General features: G+C 44.1%; 1 protein-coding gene across 3 annotated transcripts in view; it reads left to right on the top strand.

Moving 5' to 3' along the window:
* LPP (LIM domain containing preferred translocation partner in lipoma) overlaps window positions 1-26074 on the top strand; it is a 332580-nt gene that overhangs the window by 65810 nt on the left and 240696 nt on the right. The gene's annotated exons all lie outside the window — the stretch shown is intronic.

Below are 26074 nucleotides of genomic sequence, written 5' to 3'. Positions count from 1 at the left end.
TCTTGGTCCAAATCAGCAATGCTGTAACTTATGGTGAAGTAGATGGGTCTGGTTCCCTGTAAGCACTGGCTGAAAAGTTTTAGAGCAAAATAAATAAATTTGTCTTCAGTACCATCTTAAAATTCAGAGGTCATTTCTCCAGCACCTGTAAATAACTGTGAATATAAAAGGAGAGGATATGGGGAAAATAGGTTAGAGGGTGGCAGAGCAGAGCCTTTGTGTTGTGCCACACCCTCACAAGCCTGGTGGCCATGCTGAGAGTTGGGGACAGCTGTCCCCATCCCCACAGCTGCCATCCTCCAGGTGGCAAAGGAAAAGCCCTCCAGTGTGCAGGAGTTTTGCATGTCCCAGAAGGCAACACTCTTGTTTCTTATTCCAGAAGGGACTGGCAATTAGCAGCAGGGGTAATAACCACCTGGAATTAAATTCTGTGGAGGCATGAGAAATAGTAGGGTATATTTGGAAATATCTATTGCATATATATATTCCTCTTAAGAGAAACATGTTGGAGGTGCCATATCCATAAATACTAATAAGGCTGTTTGATTCCAATTTTCAGGTAAGATTAACATTTTATTGAGTATTATATCTGTCACATTCAATGCTTTAGTGTACCATCCTCTCAGGCTTATTAGCATAATTGCAGTGCTTAAGCAACAATAAAAAATTCAACAGTAAAATAGCGGTTAGCACAGGCAATTTGTTATCAAAAGCTTTTACTTAAGGACAGCTTTTGAGCGTATTTATTATCCAGTTAGGGCTATACATTATTTTTATTTATAAAAACAACAGGGAAGCAATGTAGGAATGCTTTTTCTCTTTTGTTGCCTCAATCAGAAGGCCTGAGAATTGGTCACCGCCTTTTTCTCTTTCTTAAAATCACCCAGCAAATTCACTTGGAGTGGGGAGGCAAGATAACAAAACAGACTCTGGTCTAGAGCAGGGCTGTGACGTTAATAACTCAGCAGAACAATTCCAGTAAATTCTGATGCCAACTGGAGTGCCCTTTTAAAATTCCCTCGTTACATCCTGGGCTCTGCAGATACTGTCCTTTGTCCGTGGCTGATGGCACTGCCACTGGGGCAGTGCAGGGGCAGGGGTGGCCCAGGCTCACACCCCAGAGGTGGCTGCAGCCCAAGATGCAGTGCAGCTGTTGGGATGATGCTCCCACAGGTGAGGGGAGGGACTGGACAGGACCTGCAGGAAAACAGACTTTGATACCAGGGCTGGTTATCTCTGAGGAGCATGGCCTGTCTGTGACAGTGCTGTACACCCCTCCTCCTTTCTTTTCTCACTTTGAGGGCTCTTAGGGGAGCAGTCCTTTTGCTGAAAAGCTGCAGTATAGATGTGAATGCACCTGTTTGTGTGCCAGCACTTGCTTGTGCCCGTACAAAATCTCTGTTGCCAGCATGGCAAGATTTTGTGTGAGTGTTTAAATTTTCAGCACATTTTCTGTGTGTACTTAAAATACAAAGTAGTACCTCTTAAATGAAGAAGTAAATACATTTTAAGCAGCTCAAGAAGTCCTTAGACTAGGAGGTCCATCAAGAAAAGCACATGGAATTGGCAAGAGGAAGACTGATGCTGTGATTGCTTGTGATTCTTTTGCTGGTAAAGGCTTTTTACAGACCCTCTCTTTGCTTGTGTTTACTCTTCCAACATCCTTCAGCCTTTGCTTGAGTTGTTGTCCTTGTTTCCAAGATATTTGCTCACTTTCAGCATCCTCCCTGTCACTGCAACCTTGATGCCTCTGCTCTCATGTGTTTTCCTCATTTCCTCCCTTTTTCTGGGAGACCTCCTTTGCCTTGTGCTGCTTTTTCAGAGGTCACTCTTCCATCTTCTTGATGATTGACTTAACTTATGGGCCTGTTGCTCTGTCATTTTGGTGGTACCCAAAGCCCAGGGTGTGGATCAGCCACAGCCCTGGTGGTGCCTTGATTGGGCTCACAGTCTGGATAAGCAAGATTGGTAAACTTGTTTTTGCTGGTGTTTTTGCTCCTGTTTTGTCTGGTGTCTGGGCTCACTGTGAGGAGAAGTGAAGGCAGTGCTGCTGCCCCAGGGAAGAAGCTTGTGCTCATAGTGAAACAGGATGTGCAAGCAGGTTGTAGGAATTGGGAAGGGAGCACATGGAGACAGGTGAAACTAAATTGGGCACATATTAGAGAAGTGATGTGCTTGTGGGGTCCTCTTCACAAACACTCTCTTCTGCGAATGTGTGAAATTTGAAAGGAGCTGGTTGTTTCAGATCCCCTTTTTTTTTTTTTTTTTTTTTTTTGAAAGGGGTAAAAAACCTGATGTTATTCAGAGATAAGTTTTATGTTTCAGATTCTGGGGTAGTTGTGAGTCTTTTGTTGGTACACAGCTCACTCTCATGAGACTGCCCAGCACTGCACGGTGTTCAGACTTTCTGTCAGCAGAGAACTTGGTAATGCTCCTGAGACTGTGAATACACAGAAACTGACTGTGGAGAGCTAAACTTTGTGGGATCTTTGCTCTTGGTGGAAATCTGACTGTGATTTGAATTGCAGTTGAAATATGTGCTCTCTGCCTCCATGATCACCTCTAGGAATGGGGACTCGTTGCTGCTGTCTTAGGAAAGAGCAGGTTCCTTCACAGCCCTGCAGCTCCCCATTGTTGCTCCTGCAGCTCCACTGTTGCACCACAGCTGCTGGTGACACTGCACAGCTCTCCTCGCTGCAGATGGGGAGGATGCTGGCAGGGGACAGGGTCTGTGCCTGGAGACCACTCCCCATGTGAACATATTCTCCCTGAGGAGGAAAGTGCCTGCATGCTTCTGGTGGCGAAAAATATGGCTGAAAGAATTTAGCAGTGATAAATGCCATAAAAAATACTTATGCTGGAATTTGTAAAGCCTGGAACATCTGTTCTCAACAGTGCTTTGATCACGTTGTGAGGCTTTTAAAACGATACTTCCATGAATTAAGTGAGATCCTTATGGCTGCAGGATTCCTTTCAGTGCCCTTTTTTCATGGAGCAAAAAGGCAAATTTCACAGGGAACATTACATGACTTGAAACACATATTTTAATGGTTAGTATCAACCAAACAATGTTTTATTAGGTGCTAGAAAAATGTTCCAGTTCCATACCCCAGGAAGCAAAGCACTCCCATTTACTTTTTTAGCTTATGGGAGCTGTACTTTAAAAAAAAAAAAGAATCAAGAATTCATTGCTTGTATGTTACCGTATTCAAAACCAAACCAAACATGGTGAAATGAGCTTAAACATTTTGAAGCTGTTGTCAGAAAAGGTCCTTTTTGGGCTTTGTTTCCAGGCAGAGCTGCTGACGAGGCAGAGGATCTGTGTTTTCTGAGGGACCCACAGCAAAGAATGGCGAGACACTGGTGATTTACTTCCCTCAGTGCACTGCCTTGGACTGAGCAGCTTTTGGCCATTCACTTTTCTCTGAGGACTTGTGCTTTCCCCATTCCTGGTTGTTTAGCAGGCTTCTGCCTGCTGCCCTTCCAGCAGCTGTGTATTTGGGGCTGAAATGTTGTGGTGCCAAATGACTTTGGTGATCTAAGGAGTGTGGAGAGCCCTCATGGCAGCTCTTTGCAGTGTCACACCTGGCAGGAGGATTTCTGCTCCCCTGCCTTCCTGCTATTTGTAGGGAAAAGAATACTCCTGGGCTGTTTGCAGAAAGAGCCTGTAGGATGTGAGGGGCAGCAGGAAGGAGGGAGAACCTAAAGAGGAGATGTGGAACAAGGGTTGGTCTCCTCCTCTGCTACATTTGTGTGTTCATAATTGAGAAATCCTTTCCTGTTGCTGCAGCCAGCAAGTCTGGCAGCTCCCAGTGGCATGCTGGGCAAGGCTTCTTGCTCCCATCTCCCTTTCCCTCCCTGGGATCAATGAATGGGCTTTTGTGTGACCCCACAGCTCTACCCAGCAATCAGAAGCCTGGGAAACTTAATTGTTTCTTCATTTAAAGACTGTCCAAACTATGAATGGAGGAAAGGTTGTGGTCAGAAATAGCAGAGAAGGAATACGGATGGGCTTTCTAGTAAGGTTCTGGGTGTCAGGGGTTAATTTATGAAAACTAAATTGTTTAATTTCTCCAGCACCCAACAGGTGAACAGGCGGCTTATTGCTGTGACATATCCATTTATAGCAGTTTTCCTTTGCTAACACCTGTGACTCAGTTCTGTTACATACTTATGCTGTCTGTTAATTATTTACCAGTGATTTACAAGTAGAGAGTGCAAATAAAATGCTTTTATGCAGGAGACTGCATTATACACCCAGGATTCCTGGGAATTAGGGCACTGTACTACTGTGTACAGTCCCATCAACATCCCTGGAGTTCTGATGGAGGAGTCCTTGTATGTACCTGATGAAGGGGCAGCCCCTTGCCCTCCAGAACTGGCACTCAGAGGGGCTGTGGTCTTAGTTAAAGGGCTTACTACACACAGGGCTGTGGTGTATGAGGGGATCTCTGTCCTTTGCTTCCTTTCAGATCGATTTTTGCCATTTTAAATTACTTTCTTCCCCCTCAACAAAGGCTCATTCTTCTTCATAAGTGATGGTAGCAGCAAACTGTTTTTTAAAAAACGCACAGCATGATGGGCTTTTTTTTTAAAGAACAAAATAGTATAAAAGTCAAGTAGCAGATAGAGTTCTGACTCAGCTCATAACTTATGATCCTATGCTATTTCTGTAACATTTTTAGCTTATGACCAAATTTTTCTAGTATTAGGACATTGCCATAGAAAGTGTGTCAGTCCCTGGCTGCCAGAACCTGTCACTGTACAGAATATATACACTTCTGAGCAAGTGTGCACAAGCAGGGAAGTGAGTTTATCTGCTGTGGTTTCAAATTGCTGAAAGTTGGGGGTTTTTTTGTTTTTTTCCTTGTTTGTTTTTGGTTGTTTTTGTTGATTCGCTTAGCAAACAGAGTCGTGCAGAACAACATAGCTGCTTTTTATTTCTCACGCAGTCAGGCACTGAGCTCCCATCCCCAGCTGTGCCTCGTGCCACTGCAGTTGCTTTGCTGGTAGATTTTTCTGCTGTAAGTAAATTCAAGCTGTATCAACTGTGTGGATCTTATGGAAGTTGAGGATCTGGTCATACAGCTCATGGTTTAGTGAGGAAGGAGTTTGGGAGATGGTTGTCCCATTCTAGGCAGGCAGGAGAGTATGTGCAAAGTTTCTCTAACCTCAGGGGAGGTGTGTGAACAAATAAGCGTCTGTGTAGCAGAGAATGTGATTGCTGAGGAAATCCCAAAGTTTATGGGTAGGAGTTTTTATAGGTTCAGATCTGCTGTGGTTTCAGACACTTAAGGACATTTAAAATATTGAAACCCCAGACAGTCCAGCCACACATGCATGATGCACAGCAGCAAAGCCATCCTTGTGTTTAGCACTGCTGATCAGCTCGCTAATGCAACATCTGCTCTGGGATTTTGCATTTAAATTTTGTCTGGATAATGAAGAGGAATGCAGGGCTAATGATCTGTGTCCTGTTTCCCTTCAAAGTGCTTTATTTACTCTCTGTGGCTACTTTTCATGGTTCTTTGCAGCAGCCCTAAAATGTCAACTGACCTGAAGAAATCGACAATGGACGCCTAAAAAAATCCAAAAGAAAAGCGAGGAAGGATGTTGCTTTCTAGCTTTTCATGTGAGCACCTTGTAATCAGACTCCCTTTGATTAAGTAACCAGCGAAGCCTATTCATGTGTACTCCAATTAAAATTTAATGAAGCAAGAGGATGTATTTGTATATGCTGACTAATGCAGGAGGAATAGATTCCTGTAACTCTGCTCTGCAAGCCCTTTCCTTTGCCATCAGGGCTGGATTTACTAGAAAGCTCCTCAGCAGCTGTGGACCTCCCCTGGCATGAGCAATCCTCAAAAGTCTGGGCTGTTGTGCTCACAGCAAGAGGTGATGATGTCCTGGATGTGGAAGATCACAGCTCTTTTGTAGGGCACAGACTTATCAATGAAGCCCAGCTTGGCTAATTGCAAGAGGTGAGGCAGGGCTTCTGCTCTAATGTACTCCATTGGAAAAGATCAGGGAATTGCTGGATGTGTGTGCTGTATCTGTCTTGCTATCAGCTGGATGAGTGGAGCAACACATATCAAGAAGAGAAGCCCTGTGCGCCGTGATTTTTAAGTAGGAAACTGATGTTCAAGAAGAGGAGTTTGTATGACAGCTAAGCTGGTGTCAGAAAACAGCCAGGCTTTTAGTGCCTCTGCCTTTGCCATGGGTTTATTGGGCAGTTGCTTTGGTGCCTGTGTTCCCAAAGGGATGTGGGCCTGCTTTGCAAAGCATTTTGTTTCTGACAGCACAGGGAATGTACAGACTCCTGTGTGGACAATGAAATGACCTGCCAGGAGGGGTGCAGAGGCTTGCTTAATTTGGCACTCCATCTCTTCCCATATATTTCTACCTCTGGGGCAGCTGCAGAGCTCCTGCATCACCTTGCACCCAGGATGGGGATTGGAAAAAAGATATTAAAGGATCTCACCTGCTCATGACACAGTGCCCTGTGACTTCAGCTTTGTGCAGGGACTGATAGCCCTCCTCTGGAGTGGAATGTGGCAGTGGGGTGATGCTGCACAGCTATGTTAAATGCCATTTTTGGACAAGCAATGAAAGATCCTGCTGTATCCACTCCCAGCAATGGGCTGGGCGACAGAACGGAAATGCCATGGTGGAATTTGCCTTTGCTGCTGACCCTTGCGTGACACGCGAGAGCTCCTCATCACCAGACCTTTGTTTTGCCTTACCCAGAATACAAAGCAGGGTTTCATTGGCATGGCTGGCTGTTTTCCTTCTGTCTTGACTCAGTGGCAGAACTGCAGCAAGCTTTCCAGAGACAGGCTGAGTGTTCCAGTTATCATCTGCTTCAGCCCCACATCCGTCCTGCCAAGGCTCTTGCTCGTGCTGTTGCAGTGAAGTGCTCAAGAAGCCTTCAAAGGGAGATGCAGCTCTGGAGCTAAGACCTTGGCCTTCATTTTTGGCCTGGAAAGCTGCTCTTGGAACAGTAAGCATGAGATTTTTCTTGAAACCTTCTTTGTATATGAAGAAATAGCTGGAAGGAGAAGACCTGTCAGTTGAGCTCTAAGAGAAAAACCTATTGGCTCTGAATACACTGGGGACATTATTTAAGGTCAGTTGATCTGTGAGAAGGCACAACTTATCTAATGCAGCCTAAGGTTAGTTATGCAACAGACAGGCTGCTCTTTGTTGTGAAGAACAACTTGAGTGTGTGCCTGTGAAAATCAAAAGTCTTGCTGAAGGCGTGTTGTGTTCTGGCTGGAAGCTATTGGGTGTCCTCCTCTAGTGGTTTTCCTTCTGCAGCAGATTAGCATCACGGAAAGGTTTCCAGTGGGAAAGGCACTCAGCCCTTGCAGGCTGCAGGGTGGAGCTGCCAGCAGATGTCTGCTCTGGTGGGCGCTGGTGCAGGACCACATGCATGTGGTATTGTTTCAGAGCAGCTTTTACTTCTGTCTGTTCCCACTGTGCATCTCTGTGTCATAGACCAGGTCACTGCATTGTCTAGATGATTACACAGGGCAGTGTTTTAAAGAAAACACTGCATGAGGAGTGTTTTCTGACTTCTAAAGAGAGAGATGTAGTAATTTGTTATTTATATTGCTTTGAAATATAACATTTGCAGTATGCTGGCTACATGGCACTGACATCTTTCTTGGAGAACCTTTCTCTCCCCATCATCTCTTATTAAACATGCTGCCCTGCCAAAGTGCCATTATGTCTCCAGAGAGACTCAGCAAATAGAAGAAAGGGTATCTTTTTCTTTTAAAGTAGAATTGGTCTCCTGTGCCTTGTGGAGTAGCTAAGAGCGAGCAGTTCTGGGTAGGTATTTTTGGGTTTGAGTTTCTGTGTACAGTGAAAAATGCTTTATTGCTTATGCAAAGGTAAGCATAATATCCAGCAAGATTGCCTGATATGCTCGTGGATTGTCTTCTTTCTGTGCTTTTGATTCGTGTGGTATGTACAGCGAGGTTTAGCATTTGCAAAATGAGGATATTTTAACCAGCTCTGCACAAACACCTACGTGGTTTGTTAGGTGTGCATTCCTGGGCAGAGCTGTGGGGTGGGGGAAATAATCAAATACCTTGAGGATTTTTTTTTTTTGAGGACTTTATGTAATACACAGAAAAATTAAACCCTAAAAGGAAACAACCGAGGTGGATAGTCATAAAATGCTGTTTTTTCTCAAAGTTCAACTTTATATATAGACACCTTGATGAAACCCATATTGTCTGTGATGGAAGGATGATGACTGTGATGTGATGTGATGTGGCAGTGGGGGAGCAAACTGGGGTGGCTGCAGCAATCCCTGCTTTGGGTGCCTCAGAGATGCAGATGCTCTGAACTCAGTGGGAGTGTTCCCATCTCCCTTGATGCAGCTTGGGACCAAAAGGGTTTTCCTGAGCTGCCTCTTGCTCTGAAAGTTTTTCTGTTCTTGTAAGCTCCCTTTGAAGTACACTCTGGAGCTGCAGTTAATAAGAAATTTCCTCTGCTTTACAAAGATCAGATTCTGCCTTCCCCCTTCTCAGCATCCAAAATGATTAGCAGTTCCTGTGAATCCAAGCCTATGGATTTTATGAAGACCCCTGACAGCCAGGGGTGATTGTGTTCTCCCTGAGTGTTTCCTAAGCAGGAGGAAATCAATGCATGAAGGGGCACTGTGCCTGACATCTATTAATTACCCTGTCCCCTTACATCTAACACACTAGAAGAGGGTCTGAAAATCAGCCCCCTATGCCCTGGCTAATTGATGGAGAAACAAATTGATACAAATGAATTGAACAGGTTCCTAAAAAAAAAAAAAAAAAGAAGAGAACGTTTATTTGGTAGCTGGGATTGGAAGGAGCAGTTGCAAACTCAAGTACAACATAACAGCAGTGTGAGATACTTGGTTGCAGCAGCCCCCCTGAATGGTCCCAGCAACCTCACAGAGCCCCACACTTAAATGCTTGGGAATAAACACTTCTGCTGTTGATGCTGCATCAAATGGAGGCATGTGGTACATGCCTGGGACAGTGGGCAGGGGGATAGTTACTGTGTCCTTCCCTCAGATGAGCTGATTTTGAAGCATTACCATCCTGGCTTTTGCAGCACACATTCAGCTGAATATGACATCAGAGTTAAGAGCTGTGGCACTTGTGGTTACGGCCTTGGGATTCCTTATATTTACTTTCTAGGGAACTAAAATTCAAAGCAGCTTTTATGGCTGTCATGACAATACTGTCAGTTTCAAAAGAGGTGGCTAAGTGTGCATTGACCTTTAACTAATAGGCCATATCCTATTTTCTGTGTGTTTCCAATTAGGAGAAGTATGCTACAAATTTTTGAAAGAAATTGTTAAAAGAGAAAAGTTACTTAACTTTAAGACTTCTGCTTTTTTTTCCCAAAATAAAAATAGTGAATTCTTGTCTTAGTGCAGAAGATTTCATACGACTACTATTATAAGCTGGAAATCAAGATTTAATAATAGCACATACCATCTGCCACCAGTGGTGGAAGAACAAGAATGAACCCTTGACTGCTGCAAGCACTTTTAATTTGTAGCTTGGAGTGAGGTTGCAGGGCTTCACATGCATCCGTGGAGGAGAGGATGGGATTCTTGGTTACCACTGCTGATTCTCTTCCTGAGCTGTTGGGATTTTCACACTGCAAATTGCAAGTGCAACATCTTGTTCTTGCTTGTGCTGGGCCTTCAGAGTAAAATAAAGGATGGTGCTGACTATGTCAGGTTTTCTGAAACCAGCCAGTTGTAAAAGCTGTAGCAACTCTGTGGGAAGCCCGAGATGAGTTTTTCACGTGTTTTGATGGTGGTGGGAGGTGATGGGCACATCTGGCTGAGACAAAGAAGGGTTTGCTTCTTAGAGGCCACATCTGTCCTCCTTATTTTCCTGAATGCACATTGCAAAATAATTTAGTATCTTTGTTCCTAAAACTTGGGATCATTTTCATGAGCCATGGTGGATCTTTTGCTACCTTAGAAAAAGCAGAGCATATTTTTCCACTTTTTAAAATGTACTTTGCCAAATAGGTATTTTTGTCAAATTGCAGTTTCCTCCAAAACATAATTCTTTATATAGAAAATGGGATTCCACCTCTCCTAGACCTTTGCTAACAGCTGTTCTGCTAGCTAAATGTCACTGAATTAAAAAGAAACAAAAATAAGAATATGATGGCTTTGGATAGATTTTAGTTGACTGTTTTGATCCTACATAGAAGTAATCCTGCTCTCTTCTGAATGTGGGGATATTCTGGGGATTACTGCCCTGCTATTTTACCCTGCAGAACACTGATAGTGCAGCATTTCTGGAAGGCTGGGATATGTGTATAACATGTACATGGCTTTTGCCAGCCCAGGGAAGTGCTGGGACAGCCCTGTGGACACTCGAGAACTGAGTGTGCTGCTGGTTTTGGCAACTCAGCCTTTAGAGCTGACCTATAACAAAGTTGATGCAATGGGATAGTTTCAGGTTGGGGTGTGTAGGAAAAGGGGACCCGTGCCAGCCTTTTGAAGGTTGCTTTGATTTGTTGCTGGGCACACTGAGGACTCCTGGGGTATTATCTGAGGATTAAGTGCAACATTAAACATTGGAGCTCGCTTGTCAAAGAAAGGGCAGGTTATCAAAATATGATTTATAACCAACAGTTTACTACTAGCTACAGTAATTAATATGGAACATGATGGGGCCCATCATTAATGTGCTTTGTTGTCTCAGCTTGCATGACTGCTGCTGGCAAGGCTGGCTTCTGAGGCTAATGAGGGACAGGGAAGAAAGAAAGCTGTGCTGCTGTTTAGCTGATGGTAATATCTCTCCAGGTCACACACTGTGCCGTGTGTTGCATCTGATCACAAATCTCAGCCAGACATACCTGTCCAGTAAAGGCTGCTTTCCCAAATTCTTGCTTAGAGAGACAAGAATTTCTGTTTGTGCCAAGGTCACTCAGAGCCAGTGACAAACTCTGTTAGTGTTCCATAGGGAGTGCACGAACTGGTCTGGAGGATAAGGAGAAATCTTTGTCAGTGGTCCAAATCCTACTCAGGTTGTCGATGAGAGAAGGCAGTTAATCTCCAGTGGTGGTGATTCGTGAACTTGTCCGAGGGAGGAGAAAAACAGAAGAGGCTTTTCCAACATTTTCTCATGGCCAAGTGCCCAGATGAGGGCAATGACTGGTGCTGTTCTGCTGATGGGAATCTGTTGGCGAGGAGCTTGTGGTTGGTTTGAGATGGGTCCCACTTCCTGATAGCCCATCTCGAGCTGCCTGAGAGCTGTGTGACTTCAGCAGAAGTTTTATTATCATGCTAGTTTCCAGAGAGATGTTTGGAACCATTCCCAGCATTGGGTTTAGCTGCAGCAGCAGCTTGAGCTCCTTTCTGGTGTTTTGGTGAAGGGTAGGGCAGTGATGGCTCTCCTGAGGTGTGTCAAGAGTTCATGTTAAAATAAACAAAGCTGTTCCCATGGTCTGTTTGCTGTGTCAAGTCCGGGTTTACCTGTATTCAAAAATCAGATCCCACAATGTCATTCACATTTGAGAAATACCTGAGGCTGGAGGGGGTGCAGGATGCAGTCAGGTCTCCTGCATGAAGATAGAGCAGTGGGGAAACCAAGTGCCTTTGAAATTTGGCGTGCTTGAGCTCCATGGTCACCATGATCAATTGTGACTGTGATTTAGAATGTTTTTGGCTTACTCACCCTTACTTTATACATTTTGGTTGAACAGCAGACCTGCAGCTGCCCACAGTGGCAACACCTAGCTTGGGGCACTTTTACAGCAGAGTGCATTGTACCTTAGTTTTATTGAGCATTGCCCAAATAGTTAAGAAGGATGTCCTAAAGAGTCTTGTGATAGTCCAGATTTAGCTGCTGGCATTGCCCAAGAGCATCAGGGCTGTCTGCAGGGAGACTTAAAGGTTTCAGCAGTTCTGCTTCAGCAGGAGCCAGGTAAGCAGTAGTCTCATGGTCCTCTCTGCTCATCTCTTCCAAACATGACCTTTTTGTCATATTTGGTGATCTAATCAGATAAATTTATTTCATGTTAATATAGCATGATAAATAGTACATTGGCCAGTTTAGTTTCCATGGCCTTGGTTAAAATGGTTTTTGCTGTGTGCATTTAGTCATCCCTGTTGCTGACTGTAAAAGGGTGGAGGGATGTATCTTGTGGGGCATATGCACCCGTCATGTCATTTTTTATAGATTTCAGCACTTGACCTCCTTACTTATCCTGTAAAGGAGTCTCTTGAAAATTGACTAATCCCACTGGGATTTATGCAGTCTGGCTAAAAGCCAAGTCCTCCCTGGATGGGTGCGAGGTGCATCAAGGAGTTTGAATATTTGTGTTCTTAATTCTTGCTTGAATTAGTCTAAGTCAAGGTAGCTGAGTGACTGGGTAGTGCAGTGTAATGCCATCATTATTAAATTAATGCCAGATAGGACATGATGATTTTATGACCAAAATAACAATATTTGTATGCAAACTGTGAGTCTGGCCCAGAGAGATGCAGAATGGGGCATCACTGAGAAGTGGAGACTCTTTAGTGGGTGATTTAGTAGGTTCACACTACAGAGCTGACCAGATGACTCAACACAGGGTTTAAAACATTGCTGCTGCTGGTTTACTTTGCTTCTTCAGAAATATTTAGTATTCTAGTTGGTTTTAGATTTTTGTTGTTGAATTGATGTTTGTGGTGTAGCAGCAGGAGAATTTTCTCTTTAGGACTTTCGGTATATTTGACAAAGATGCATTTCTTTCAGAGCTACAGGGACAGCACAGTCAAAGATTGTGGTGTAGAGCACATGGCCAGAAACAACTATCTGGAAATTAACATTTCTGGCTAAAATATCAGCACTATTGTCTGTTGTGGAGAGGGCCAAAATGCTATAAATGGCTTAGTTTGGTTTGATGCTAGAGACAGTAGATTACCCATCCCCAGTAATTGCAATGTCCTTCTCATTTGGAGGGTTCTTCAGAAATTTTTGCTAGAATTAGATTCGTGCTTTGCAGAGGTGGAGACAAATTTTAAATATTTTGAAGTCTTTTGAAAATAGTAGCAATCTAATCACAACAAATAGCACAATAGTGATGTAAACATGGTGATTCAAGTGTTGCTTAATAATCTTTACCCACTCCATGTGGTGCCTTGGGCCTGTCAGCATGAATTTCAATGGAATTCTAGTTGCTTTTCCAAACATAAACAGAGTCCTTTTCCCCAAAGTAAGGTTTGTGTTTGCTGCCTCATGTGTCTCTATAGACAGACACATGTACAGGTAGACTTGGTAGCAGTAGTGATGTCTTGGGTGGTTTCATGCTGTATTAACGAGGAGTGTGTTGTCAGTAAGTTTTCCAGTATTTGTTAAAGGTTTGCATGGGTAATAAAATCTTGTTGGGAAAATTGATCTAATTTTGAGATTGAGAGGTGTGAGAATAAAAGATCCTTTACTGTAAATTGTAGGTAGGTAACAACAGAAACTTGAATATTAGAAGAAACTGAGTATCGCACAAACCACACACTTTCACATCACTAAAACAAGAGCTGTGCTCACACAGAAACATGAACCTCTTTGCAAACCGCAGAAAGTAAAAGGGAGCTCTCCTGTTTCATTATTGATCTAATTGCTCTTTTCTTGATATGAGAAACGATATGAAATGCTCTTGAATATTCCAGTACGCACAGAAACAGACCATTACTTTTGGAAACTTTTAAAGGCATAGCACATAGTGGTAAATAGCAAGGTCATTTATTTCTGAGAGTCACAACTGCCTACCTAATGTCACCTAATTGTTCTACTGGAACTGAATATGTTATAGCTTTGATGAGAACTTTCCACTCGGGAGTGATATTAAATGCAGGGAGCCCAGCCCATATTTTCATGTGATTAAATCAGTTTTGGAAGATCTGTTGGTGCAATCCTTTTAAGTAAGTCCTGTATTAAGAAAAGGTCCTCTTTTTACAGTATCTCAGTGTTGAAGTGCTTTAAAGCTCCCTTCTCACCCAAACTGCTCTGCAGTTCTTCGTGGTTGTTGCCTTTATCTATAATCTCTTTCCTTTGGTTTACAATCCCATTTAAGACCAAGTTTCCTGATTAACCTGAAAGTTTGGGCCTGCGGGACTTGTGCAAAATGTGTGTGGTTAAAACCTCGCCGTGTTTGCGTGTGAGAACAAACATGCATAGGAATGAGGTTCCTGGACTGATCCGGTGAAATCTGGACGTGTTTCAAAGCTGTGAGAGCCTGAGAGAGCCGTGCTTTTCTGGGGGGAGCTGTGAAGGTGAGCGTCAGCCTGTGCTCACCTCCGTGTTTTACAACACTCCTCCATTTATGATCTCCACCAGCTCTGCTGCTCCGCCTGCTCCTGCCAGCAGTCTCACCTCCCACTCTGCTGCCAGGCTGAGCAGATTCTGGAATCTGCTGGCTGCAGGCAGTGCCAGCTCCCTGACAGAGCCCTGCTTGAGGCTGTGGCAGGGCTGACACAAGGGGATCCTTGGTTCTCCTGGGGTTTTGGAAGTGGCTTTCTCCAGTAGCACTGGACACCTTGTCTTTTCCTTGTTTCAGTAACTTCTCTCTTGCTCAGTTTCTACAACTTAAAAACACCTGTGTCACCAAATTTGGCACTCTCATAGGATGGTTTGGGTTTGAAGGAACCCTTAAAGATCATCTTCCAGCCCTTCCCTGGGCAGGGCCACTTTCCTCTAGACCAGATTGTTCAAAGCCCCATCCAACCTGGACCCTCAACTAGAACTGCACAGTGGCCTTTTTTTTTGTAGTGGGTAGTTCATCTGAAATACCAAGTGGTGAGAAAGAAGCACAATACAACTTTTAATAAAAGATTTTTCAAGCAGTTCAATTCATTTTGAGAACTACTTTTCACTTCCTAAAATCTCCAGCACTTCAAAATGGTCTTGAGATTTGCAGAAAAGCTCACTTCCAGCAGTAGCTAATAATAAAAGGTGGAGAGGAAGAGTGACTTCTCTTAATAGCTTGTTCTTAAGACATCTCAATGACTCGTTTGATGAATCAGTGATGAATTTTTTTTACCTGAATCTCCTGGCAATTCCCTTCACCTGTATGGCATGTTAAGCTCATTGTAATTTTCCTTTCTTGTTTATTGAGTTGTAGATTTTTTTTTCCCCTCCCCAACAAAACTGAAATTAATTAGGTCTGCTTAAATCAAGATGAGAACAAGTCTCCCAGCTGGCAAGAATATGATTGTATGGTTGGAGAGATGTCACTGCTATAGAGAAAAATGGCCTGGTAGTAGTTTTTCAAATTGCTGTTCAAATCCATGTTCATTTTAAAGGCATTTTCCCTTGAATTGTCGCCGAGTCCCAAGGTACTGAAGACAAACTCAAATAAGCCTACCCAAAAGTCATCCTCTCAGAAATCTTAGGAACTATCTGGCTTTGGGTGTCTGCTCCTGAGCCAGTAGAATAGGAAGCTGGCTTTTGGTTTAGGCAGATCTGGCCAAAACCAGATTTGTTTGCGTTTGTGCACCAAGTTTTGTTTTGTTTTCTTTCTGGAATAGTGACTGTATATATAATGTAATGTGGGAAAAGATTAAGTAAATGCCTTTCAGAAAAGCTTTAACAGACATTTGGCAGAAAAGTAAGAAAAGGATGATTTTTTCATTGTTTCCTCAGAGCTCAGCAAACCATTCTTTTGAGTCAAGGTGAATTGTTGATGTATTTGCAGGACTAAATAGCTGTTTCTAAGATGCAGATAAATAGTCTGCAAGCTTCCAGATGCTGCCAGGAGGAGAAGTAAACATTTAGCTTTGGAAATGCGCAGATCACTTGCTCAGATCCCCTGCCCTTGAAGGATTTCTGTTCTTGTTTCAGTAGCAGGAGAAAGGCCTCAGTTTGGAGCATTCTCTGCTGGCCAGCTCTGTGACAGCAGCCCATGCCTGCCTGTGAGGTGAGCCAGAGTCCCAGCAGGTGGATGGGAAGAGCCAAGGGGCAAAGGAGAGAGGGGGGAAATGGAGTTTCTGTCAGTGTTTCAGTACAGCTGAAGTGCAAGACTGACGTTCATTAGCAGTGGTGAATGGTAATGCTGCGCTTGCTTCCAGCCTGTTCCTAAGAGTGTTGAATATTTCTGTGCCTGCTGGAGGGCAGCTGGGGAGAGGAGAAGCATTTTACCTTTAAATTCATCTGGGCTGAACCAGGGGGAGGAAATACTGACCCTTCAGCTCTGTGGGATGATAAGAAATTAATTTGTAATCCCCAGGCAGGTTCAGAAATTTTAATCATCTACCTAGCTGCTGTTTTCTTGCTTTTGAGTCAGAAGTTGGAAAATACCAGCACACATGAGTTGGATTTCCATCTTTACACATCCAGTCACTTCAGTTTTATGTGCAACATCTTGTGCATGTTCAGGTGCTTGCCCCACATGGCACATTGAATTGTAAAAATTGAAATTAAACCCAACTTCCACTTTCCAGAAGAATGGTGCAGTTCCCACTGAAGATCATGCTGTCCTGAACTCTCTCAGTTCCTACTTGATGACATTTTTCCCTCCATCATGAATTAAAACATGGTGCTGAGTACCCATCTAGTGACAGCCATGTTTCGGTGGCAGATGAAATTATTCCTGGCTCTAGGAGTTTGTAAAACACTTTGGGATCTTCTAGAATGGAAAGTGTTGTTGTTTGTTTGTCTGAGGCAGTATTTTCACCATGCTTTATTTCAATTGCTCCTGTTATATGTGTTGATTTTCATTATATCTTCAGATAAGGCTCATATGAAATGGGCTTCTGTTTTGTTTTCTCACCAGAGGAGTGATTCATATTCAAATTGAAATGTGGTATTGCTCTAAGCCAACCTTCTCCCCATGCGCTAATGGGAGGAGAGGGAGAAACAGGCATGGACCAAGCAGGATTATTTTTCTCCTACTGCATTTAGAAACTTTCCAAATGGCTTTTCAGGAGGACACGTGGACTTGCCTCACATGGGAGAATCCTGGTCTTGTATGTTTTAACAATATCAGATGAGCTTGTATCTCCTCAGTTGTCTCTTTAGGCTGCAGACCCACATGCTGCTAGAATTGTTCTCCAAAAGAAACAAAAAAGGTAATTTATGGTCCCTTTTAAGTTGAGGTGTTTTTTTTTTTTTTTTTTTGGTGGTCCTATATTTTCTCTTTATTCATAACACTAGTTTTAAGAAAGTCACTGGCACTAGTCTTAGGGCAGTGACTCCACAGGCACCTTCTGCAGCATGGCCAAAGCCATCAGCCCTTGGCCTCTGCTCCTGCCTGATGCTTTCTCCAAGGAAGCTGGTTGCCATCTACAGGAGAGGAAAACTGCACAGTGTAGCTGATGTTTCTGTTCTGGTTAGAACTGGATAGCCCTGTGCAGACTTCCTCAAGAAGTTTTACCACAGGTACTCAAGAAATGGAGAGAAGAGGTGCTGAGATTCCAGCTGGGGTCTTGTGTGTATTTAGGATTGTGTTGCTCTGTCACCTGCAGCTCAAAGTGTATGTCATTGTAGGTCTTGTGGAGCCTGGTGCCTGTCCAATAAGCACCCAGACTGAGATAATAGTGTATTTAATGGAAATCAATAAAATATAGGTGAATATTCTCACCTTAGTTAAAGTGACCTAGCTGAGCCTACTCAAGAGGATATTTACTGGGTTTTAAACTTAAAACACAGCTCTGTCTATCTCTTTCCTTGGTCCTTCCAAGCTGGGCTTGGGCAGGTGAAATGATCCTTCCTCATTCACCCTTTTCATTTTCACAGTTTGTGAAACTATTTGAACATTCCTAAGGTGCTCTCAGGTTTTGAGATAAATGAGGAGACACTGACACTTTTAAAGTAACACCAGGGGAGCTGCTGAGCCTTGGAGGATGTGCTGCTTTGAATGGAATACTGGTGACCATGTCCTCTGTGCTCTGTGACAGTTCAGTTACACCAACAGGCTGAGGGCATTGCGAGCGTCGAAAATGTCCTGCACTTTTGTTGGCATAAAATAAGAATTTATGAGAAAGTTTTTCCAAGGAGGAAAAAAGAGAAGAAGCTGTGACAGGTCTTCATAGCTGATGGTGTGTTCATTCACCACAGGAGAGCTGGTGAGACAAATGTGAGACCTTGGTTACACGTCACCTAAATACTTTCTGACTTAAGAGCATTTGAGCTGGAATCACTTGCAATTAGCATGGGCTTGGCAGAAACTGGCACTGCTGCTGTTTGTGTAGAAACTGCTTGCACAGTCCAGTTGTGCCAGGGGGAAAACTGCTGTTAGCAATTAGCACAGGGGTAGTCTTGAGGTGGTGTCTGTGCTGTGGCTGCTCATAGAGCAGCTGATGTCCTTGATGGCCCAGCAGCAGCTCTGCAACCAGCAGCACAGCTGTCTGTCACCTCTACCCAGTCTGTCATGCAAACGTGTTCTTTAACCTATTTGTCATCATAGCCACACATTTTTTAGGCAGCTATTGGTGTCTGGGAGCTTTTAACTGCATTGCTTTTGAGAACTTAGGGTTGCACATGGTCCAGGGAGATGTGACCATGGCTCTGCTCTTCACAGTCTGCTTTGAGGCAGTTTCCTCAGCTGGCTGTGGTCAGGCTGAGGCAGACTGCAACCTGTTGCAGGCTCAAATGACCCAGCTGGGAACAATTGCCCAATTGACACAATAAATTATATCTAAATCTGTTAAATTGAGTAAATAATGAGGACCACAGGGCACCTGCTGATCCCCATAACCTATTTTGCTGGAGGTTGGGCAAAGTGTCTCCCGCCTGCCTGATGGAGCCTTGGAGCTTGTGAGTGGGTGGCGTGGGAACTGGGGACAACTGAGGATATTCGTACAGGGATGCAGAGTTGCTCCTTGGGGCAGAACAAGAAATGTATAATTCTTGGCCCTAGAATGAAGAAAGCAAGACGCTGTGGACTTGTTGCAACCTGTGCAGTCTGCGAATGTTTTCTTCTCATCAGATGCTGCTGTCACATAAGTTATTTTCTTGCCAAAGGGCAGGGAATGAGCTAGCAAAGTGGGAGAGAGGGCTGCGTGTTGTAGAAATCAGTGCATCAAATGTGCAATTCTTTACTTTCTGCTTTTGCAGTGTTTATTTACCTATAGGATTTGAGGGGGCAGAAGGGATGGTGGCGTAGGACGTTCATCTGTCTCATCCAGGAGAAGGCGTGTGTTCAGATGAGAAAGCATTATGCATACAATGCCTGAAATCAGCCCTTAAAATAGCACACTCCACATCTTAGTAATGTATTGAATATATCTGGATAAGAAACAGTCTGATTGAAGTATTGAGCTTATTGTAGTGTGTCTGCTGTGACTCATCAGGAAATTGAAAGTCTTGGGACAAAACTCACCCCCCTTTTTGGTAGAGACGGGAATTAGTCTTAGATGGGAGGTAATTAATTGTTCTGTGATTGCTGTAAATAGGTACTGAACAACAAGCTCGTACTGAAATATTTATATCCTAAGCCCTGTCTTGTGAGCCCAGCTATCCAGAGTCTCCATCAGACAGAGACAGTGAAAAAGAAAGTTCTTTGGAATGAGCAGCACTTCCACCTACATGCATTTAAGCGAGACTGGTTGGAGGTGAGCTGGTAGGCTGCACGCTGTAATAAGCCATTTACCAGGATAATGGCTGTAGGCTACAAATGCTGTTTCTACTTAGTCTGTCTATTCAATGCAAACATTGAAAAAGAAAAAGCTCTCTCCCTCAGTAAAGTCTATAATACTCTTAGTCCCCAGTGTACTCCATGAATATTAACCCAGCCAATGTCATAACACTCCGTGGAGGCAAATGATGCATGTGCAGCCTTTTCCATCCACTGGAGAAACTGAGGCGATGGGAAGGACTTTAGACTTCTGGTTTTGGACTGAGGCAAAATCCTGGGCAGCAGCTTGGCTTGATGGTGAGCAGGCACCTGCTGACTGGCCCTTGGTGGGAGCATGGGAATTACAATTTTCAGGGTCTAATCCCGTAAATTTAGGGTTTCATTTGGAGATATTTGCTTCTTGCTATTGCAGGCAGTGCTACCCTGCTTGTAGAGTCACAGAGGGTGCATTGGCACAGCTGGCAGAAGTGGATTTTGAGGGTAAGAGTGTGTGCAGGAATATCTCTGTAATTTACTGAGTAGCTATAGCCTTTTTGTATCTGTCTGACTGCAGGATATTGCTGGGAATCCAGATGTTGAGAAAAGAAGCAAGAGAATCAAGATGATCAAATACCTGTTTAAAAAAAACAGTGCCCAAGGAAAAGGAGCTTGATGGTTTTGTGTTTGTCTGCAGTGAAGTCATGGCAACAGAGAACTCATTTAGCAAAATTAACTGTTTCTCTATCTTACCAAAAAAAAAAAAATCAAATTAAAATGATGCAAGGGAACATCCTTTTATCTAAACCAAATGAGTCCATTTGTGCCAAAGCAAAGGAGTCATCCTGGGGAGTTTGCTCCAGAGAGCACATATTTTATTGGTACAGAATGTAACAGTTGTCCCAAAGCCATAACTGTAAAAGCATGGTGCCTTAGGCGAGCACTTTCAGTAACAGGAAAACCCAAACTTAGGTTCCCGCACCTGCATGCTGTTGAAATAGAAGCATAATTTTAAGCTTTTGGTTGTTTGGGATTTCAGCTCAGTTAAGATGTGGATGCAGCTTTCAGGACTATAATCTCTTTAAAACTCCTTATGGGTAATGCTTACTTTTGAAATTATCTGAGGACAAAATGCTGATGCTGCATTGGCTTGGGTGCACCCAAATACTTGTAAAACACCAGTTGCCTCTAGGTCCTTTTGACTTACATTAGACCATAGCCTTCTTTGTGCCCAAGACTTGTTTTAATCTCCTAATTCAAGTACTATTTGAAATAATTCTCACACAAGCCCCTGAGATGACTCTTCTGTGCTACTTCTGTTTTGACATTAACCTGCCCATCTCCAGGCACAGACCACTCTGTGAAGCAGCACAAGAGGTGAACCACACAGCGACTGTATTGGTAGGCACGAAAGTTCATTTTACATCACTGAGAATCTCATATTTGGAATTCAGAAATTGTTCATCTTGCTAATGAGCAGGGGCAAGCTCCAGGGAAAATATCACGAACTCAGATGTGTTGCTTGAGGCGCCTGGAAAGTGGCGTTTCTCTTAAGCAGTGTTTTCCAACCAGATTTTACTTTGTGGCTCTCTGGGAGATGGTTTTAGGCAACACCTTATGGTTTCCCTGAAAGTGTCTGACAGCAAAGAAGCAGAGTTTTTATCTGTATGAAGGAGTGCAACAGTTTGGGGGAGATTGTAAGGATGATTCAACTTTGAGATAGCTTCTGTCAAAAATGTTGGGTAAGCTTCAGACTAATTAGAAACTTCCCCTTTCGTTGAAATCACAGAATCACAGAATATTTTGATCTGGAAGGGACCCATAAGGCTCATTGAGTCCAAATCTTAAGTCAGTGCTCACCAGGTGAATGTAAATTGTTTTCCATTGGTTCTCATACCTGGATGACACTGATGCCTTTCCTCCTGCAACTTTAACTTTGGTTTAATGAAAGAAAAGTGAATACTGAATGAATGGAAGGAGTTCTGATCAGTGAAGGAAAGCCACAATCATTGTATATCTAGGTAGATAACTCAGATGTTATTTGAAGGTGATCCATGTCAAAAGTCAATGTTTAAAGGTTCTTTTTGGAAAGCATCCCTTTCAGGAGGGACCTCATGAGAATAGTGGGACTCTCCACACTGCAGGATCACACCTATCAGATGGGTTGCACAGGCTGGCTGGGAGCCATTGACGCTTCCCAACTCAGCCTCAGGCTGGTGTGTTTGCAGTAGCGGCCTGTTTCTTGCCACTTGTTTTGTCATCCCCAAGCCTGGACATAGTCCTTGGTTTAGCTGTGTTAACAGTGTGGGAGCAGAAGATCCAGGCTGAAGCAGCCTCCTGGCACAGCCATTCCTGTGGGCTCGGGTGTTGCCATCAGGAGAGAAGAGTGCAAGGGGGTGAGGGTGGGAGTGCAAAGCCCAGGTGGTTGCTCATCAGATGTTGTCAGAGGCTTTTAAGGAGTAGCAATTCACATATCAGGCTTTCTTTGGTGAGGGATGAAATTCCCCAAACCAGAATGTTCACAAGTGAGGCAGCCCCAGCCCTATGGGCTGTCCCAACACGCTTGGGGAGGATAAGCACAGCGGAAAAGCCCAAGGAACGGCTGCCAAACGCCTGGGAAGATGCAGCCCACGGTGTCTGTTGTGTCTGAGATCTCTGTAAAGTCTCTCGCATCTTTCCTCAAGTTTAGTTTTCCAGTGGAGGCTGTTGCAGTAATGAGAATGTCTCCCATCTGCTCCTCACATGGCTTGGCACATTTAGCCAGAATATATATATATTTTTATTATGGGGTTAGCCAGTGGTAACCATGACAATTAGACTTATCACGCAGCAGTTTTTTTTCCCTCCTTGAGTCAGTTTGAAATGCTGACAATTAAATGGATACAGTACACTTTAGAGATCCATCAGTCTCTTTGTTGTCTTGACAACCAGAGTATATTTAGAAATGTAACAAGTACATGGAGTTCAATTGCACTTTTGCTAAAACATAGTTTTGTAGCTTGAGAATTTAATCTGTTGTTTGTAGATCCAGGTGCTTATTTGAGCTATGCCTGACTTTCTCTTTGGTCTCTCTGGGAAGCTCCAACACTGGCTGGTGGAAAGAAGGTCCTTGTCAAGCAGGGAGCAAACCTGCCCAGTGTGTGTGGCAGGGGCTTGGGTGAGGGGCTGGCAGCCACTTCCTCCTTGGGTACTGGATGTGCTGGGTGTTCCTGTGTACTTGTAGCTATTGATTTGTAGTGCCAGAGGAGCGTGTGTGGTTGTTGTCCCAGATGTTTGTCTCTGCAGACCCAGCTCAGCAAACAGGGCTGGAGAGCCATGAGCAGCATGTCCAAACACCCTCTCCAAGACGAGCTGCTGTCAGGGTTCAGTGGTGCTTTGGTACAGGAGGACAGTGCCATGCTGCATGACAGTGGCAGGCAGTGGCTCTCCTCCTGCCCCTGAGCTACCCAAGCAACTCTTGGCCATGGAAGCAATAGCAAGGACTGTTTCTCCATATAATTTCTTCTGTTTTGTCTTTGGTTTGATGGGGGCGTGTTTCTTTGGTTTTAACAGAATACTACTACTATTTTTTTTATTCCTTCCAGTTTGACTGGCAAAATTGAGTTTATGCTCTCCCTGCTGAGCTGGAATAGCAGTGTGTGGGCTAGCTGTCTGGAGCTATGGATTTTTAAGGCTGTATCCAGGACTGGAAGAGAAGGAGGGAATTACGATGGAGTGCAATTGTGGAGCTCTAAATAAGCCTGTCTCCCAGCACCCCTGTGCACACACTGGGTGATGGTGGGTGTGTGTGGAGTGTCTGTGTAACTCCCTGCCCTTTCCCTTTTGAGCCAGGAGAGAGCTGTGGTTGGTGCAGGCCCCTGTGTGGGTGTGACAGCCATACCTGCAGGTGTGGTGACGTGCCAGCCCAGAAAAGCAGCTGGGATGTGTGGCCCCCATCTGCTGCCATCCTACAGCCCAAAGGCTGTGAGATAGGGGCTGGCACTACAGTGCCCTTGTTACACTCTTAGCACATCTTCAGATCCAAGTCTGGACATGTGTGGATCAGAGTACTTCCCTGGCTTGAGTGATAAATGAATAAAATTAAAGTCAGATGAGGAAATAGCTCAAATGTTCCCCACTGCTCCTCTACCTGGCTGACCCAGAGTTGTCCTGGTCAGGGCTGTCCCTTCAGAAGACTCACAGGCTGAGGAGCTGCTAAAATGGACTTCTTTGTGGTGAGGTGTTGATGACCTTTCATAATTGGCACATCCCATGGCAGGGACCGGGGTGTTTGTGTATTTTCTGTAAAACATGAAGCAAGACTCCTCCATTTCTCCCTGTCTTAGGCTTGGCTGCTAATTGATTTTTGGCAATATAATTTGGTCAGGAGAACGGAAAAAACCCAAACAAAACAGAATTCTCCTTTATCAGCAAAGCTGTGACAAAGCAGCAGTCTGAATAGGAGACTGGTTGCAGCAGATGGAGTGGCCTTTTGCTGGAGGGAACCAGTTCATTTGGTGAGATGGTTTAAAGAAGACAACGGTGTGTCCATGGCATGGGTGTAGTGGTGTTCATCCCTGGGCAGAGATCTGTAAAACTGGTCAGGAGTGCTGCTCTGCTCCTGGGGAGTACAGCCAGGTTTGCCACTGGGATGGTTTATTGCCAGGAGGTGAGGGAGGCTCCAGGGAGTGGAGTCCGCCCTGAGGTCAGCTCTTAGGGACAGCCAGCAAAAAGTATCTGTATTTCCTTGGCTTCACAGCATCTTGTCTATGCACTATACCCAAAATACTAATAAGGCTCAGAAGGAGGACAGAATGGCATGATTTTGCTTCCTTCTTCCCTTTGTTTCTTTTTCATTCATTACCTGTCAAATAATGTGGTTGATTTCTCAGTGTATATGCACAGCTGAGTTTAGGTTTTGTATCTTCTTTCTTCTCTCCATTTCACCAATTTCCCAATGAAAATCCCAAACCATAGTTATATTTCCACTCCAGCTCTGTTTGTGGACTGTTAACATGCTTTGTTCCAGTGTTTAATAGCTGCTGGGGTTTATTCTTAAAATATAACCACCAAAACCTAACAATCCTAATGACTATTCAAGAGAGCTTTAAACAAGTTATCCCAATCCATCTGACAAGGATAATGGTCTTCTATTAGAAGATACTTAGCTGGAGGTTGGATGAGCTGTAATGTTTATGGGTCTGCAGATCTGTAACCAGACAAACTCAGAATGACTCCTTAGTTTTCAGTGGAGCTGTATTTGTTTATTACAGCTGAGGCTTAGGCAGTACTTTAGATGCAAATTGCAACCTCTGTGAAGTTAAGTGGGGTTTTGATTTAGTTTCTGGAAGCAGTAATGTCCACAGAGAAGCAAAGAGCTGAGACCCACACAGCCTGAAGTCTGTAACTTTGGGTTGCTCCCTTTCACTTACTGTCAAGATCAGATTCCCTTGGCTGGGGCTGCTAATTAAAATGCAGCTTCTCCTAAACATCTCCTAAAGGCAGGCAAGAGAGAGTGGAAGTGCAGCCTATGCAGGTTATGTATCTCCCTCCACTTTTTGCAGAAAATGCCAGTGCTTGGGTGGTTCTCTCTGACTTGTGGTTGGGCTGTTGACCTGGAGCTTGTGCTCTCAGCTCCAAAACTGCAGAGGCTCTATGCTGAGTTATCTGGCTCTGATGTACAGAGAGCTGGGATCTCCTGTGCCCCAGCTTACCCGTGCCCATGCAGCAGTCAGGAGACATGGACCACTGCTCATCACCCTCACTGTGTGTGGCATAAGTGATTCACCATGCATTCATTTCTGGTCACATAAGGGGCATCAGTTTAAAGCAGGCTTGAGACATAGGTTAGTGTTAGCTATTTGAAGTCTGAAGTCTGAAAGCAACATCAAACAGGGAGCAGAAAATGTATCATGCACAGAAAAATCTCTGGGATTTGCTTCTCCCTTTAAAAAACAATAGTAATAAATTCCTAACTGTTTGCATATGCTGTCTCCTCTGTGGTCAGGACACCTGTCTGCTTCTTTGCTGATACTTGATACAGGCTTACAGTGCTTGCAAAAATGTTAACGTGAATTTTTTGTCATGGCAAATATGAAAAGAATATCCAGTGTCTGTGTGGGCAGGTTCTCAGCAGATTTTTCTCTGCTTTTTGCACTTCGGTGTGGATCTGAAGCAACTGCTGAAATTCTGCTGCCCTTCCTTCACCACAGACCAGGAGGGCAAAGCTGCTGCCCTGGCAGTCCTGTTTCTCCTGAGCAAGACAGCTGATGGTGGGGCTAATAAGTTTTAGCCTGACTTCATTAAAAAAGCAATACATGCAACTGGCTAGAAGTGTCTCCCCTTCTCTTTAATGACTTCTGATCCTTGGCTGATCTCAGGAAAATAGGGGTGAGGATGCAGTTAGGAGGGGCTGGGGGTCACCTGGTGACACCAGGAGCATGGTGGGCTGGGAGACCAGGGGTATGTCGAGGTGAACCTTTTGCTAGTTGACACTAGTACCTTTTAAACTTGCTCATTTCTTCTCCGTGACTGAGATTAAAGG

The sequence above is a fragment of the Agelaius tricolor genome, unplaced genomic scaffold (genome assembly GCF_023055355.1).
Source record: "Agelaius tricolor isolate 1412-34295 unplaced genomic scaffold, bAgeTri1.0.p SCAF_12, whole genome shotgun sequence".
In the NCBI taxonomy this organism is placed as follows: Eukaryota; Metazoa; Chordata; class Aves; order Passeriformes; family Icteridae; genus Agelaius; species Agelaius tricolor.
This window is presented reverse-complemented; position numbering and strand designations above follow the sequence as displayed.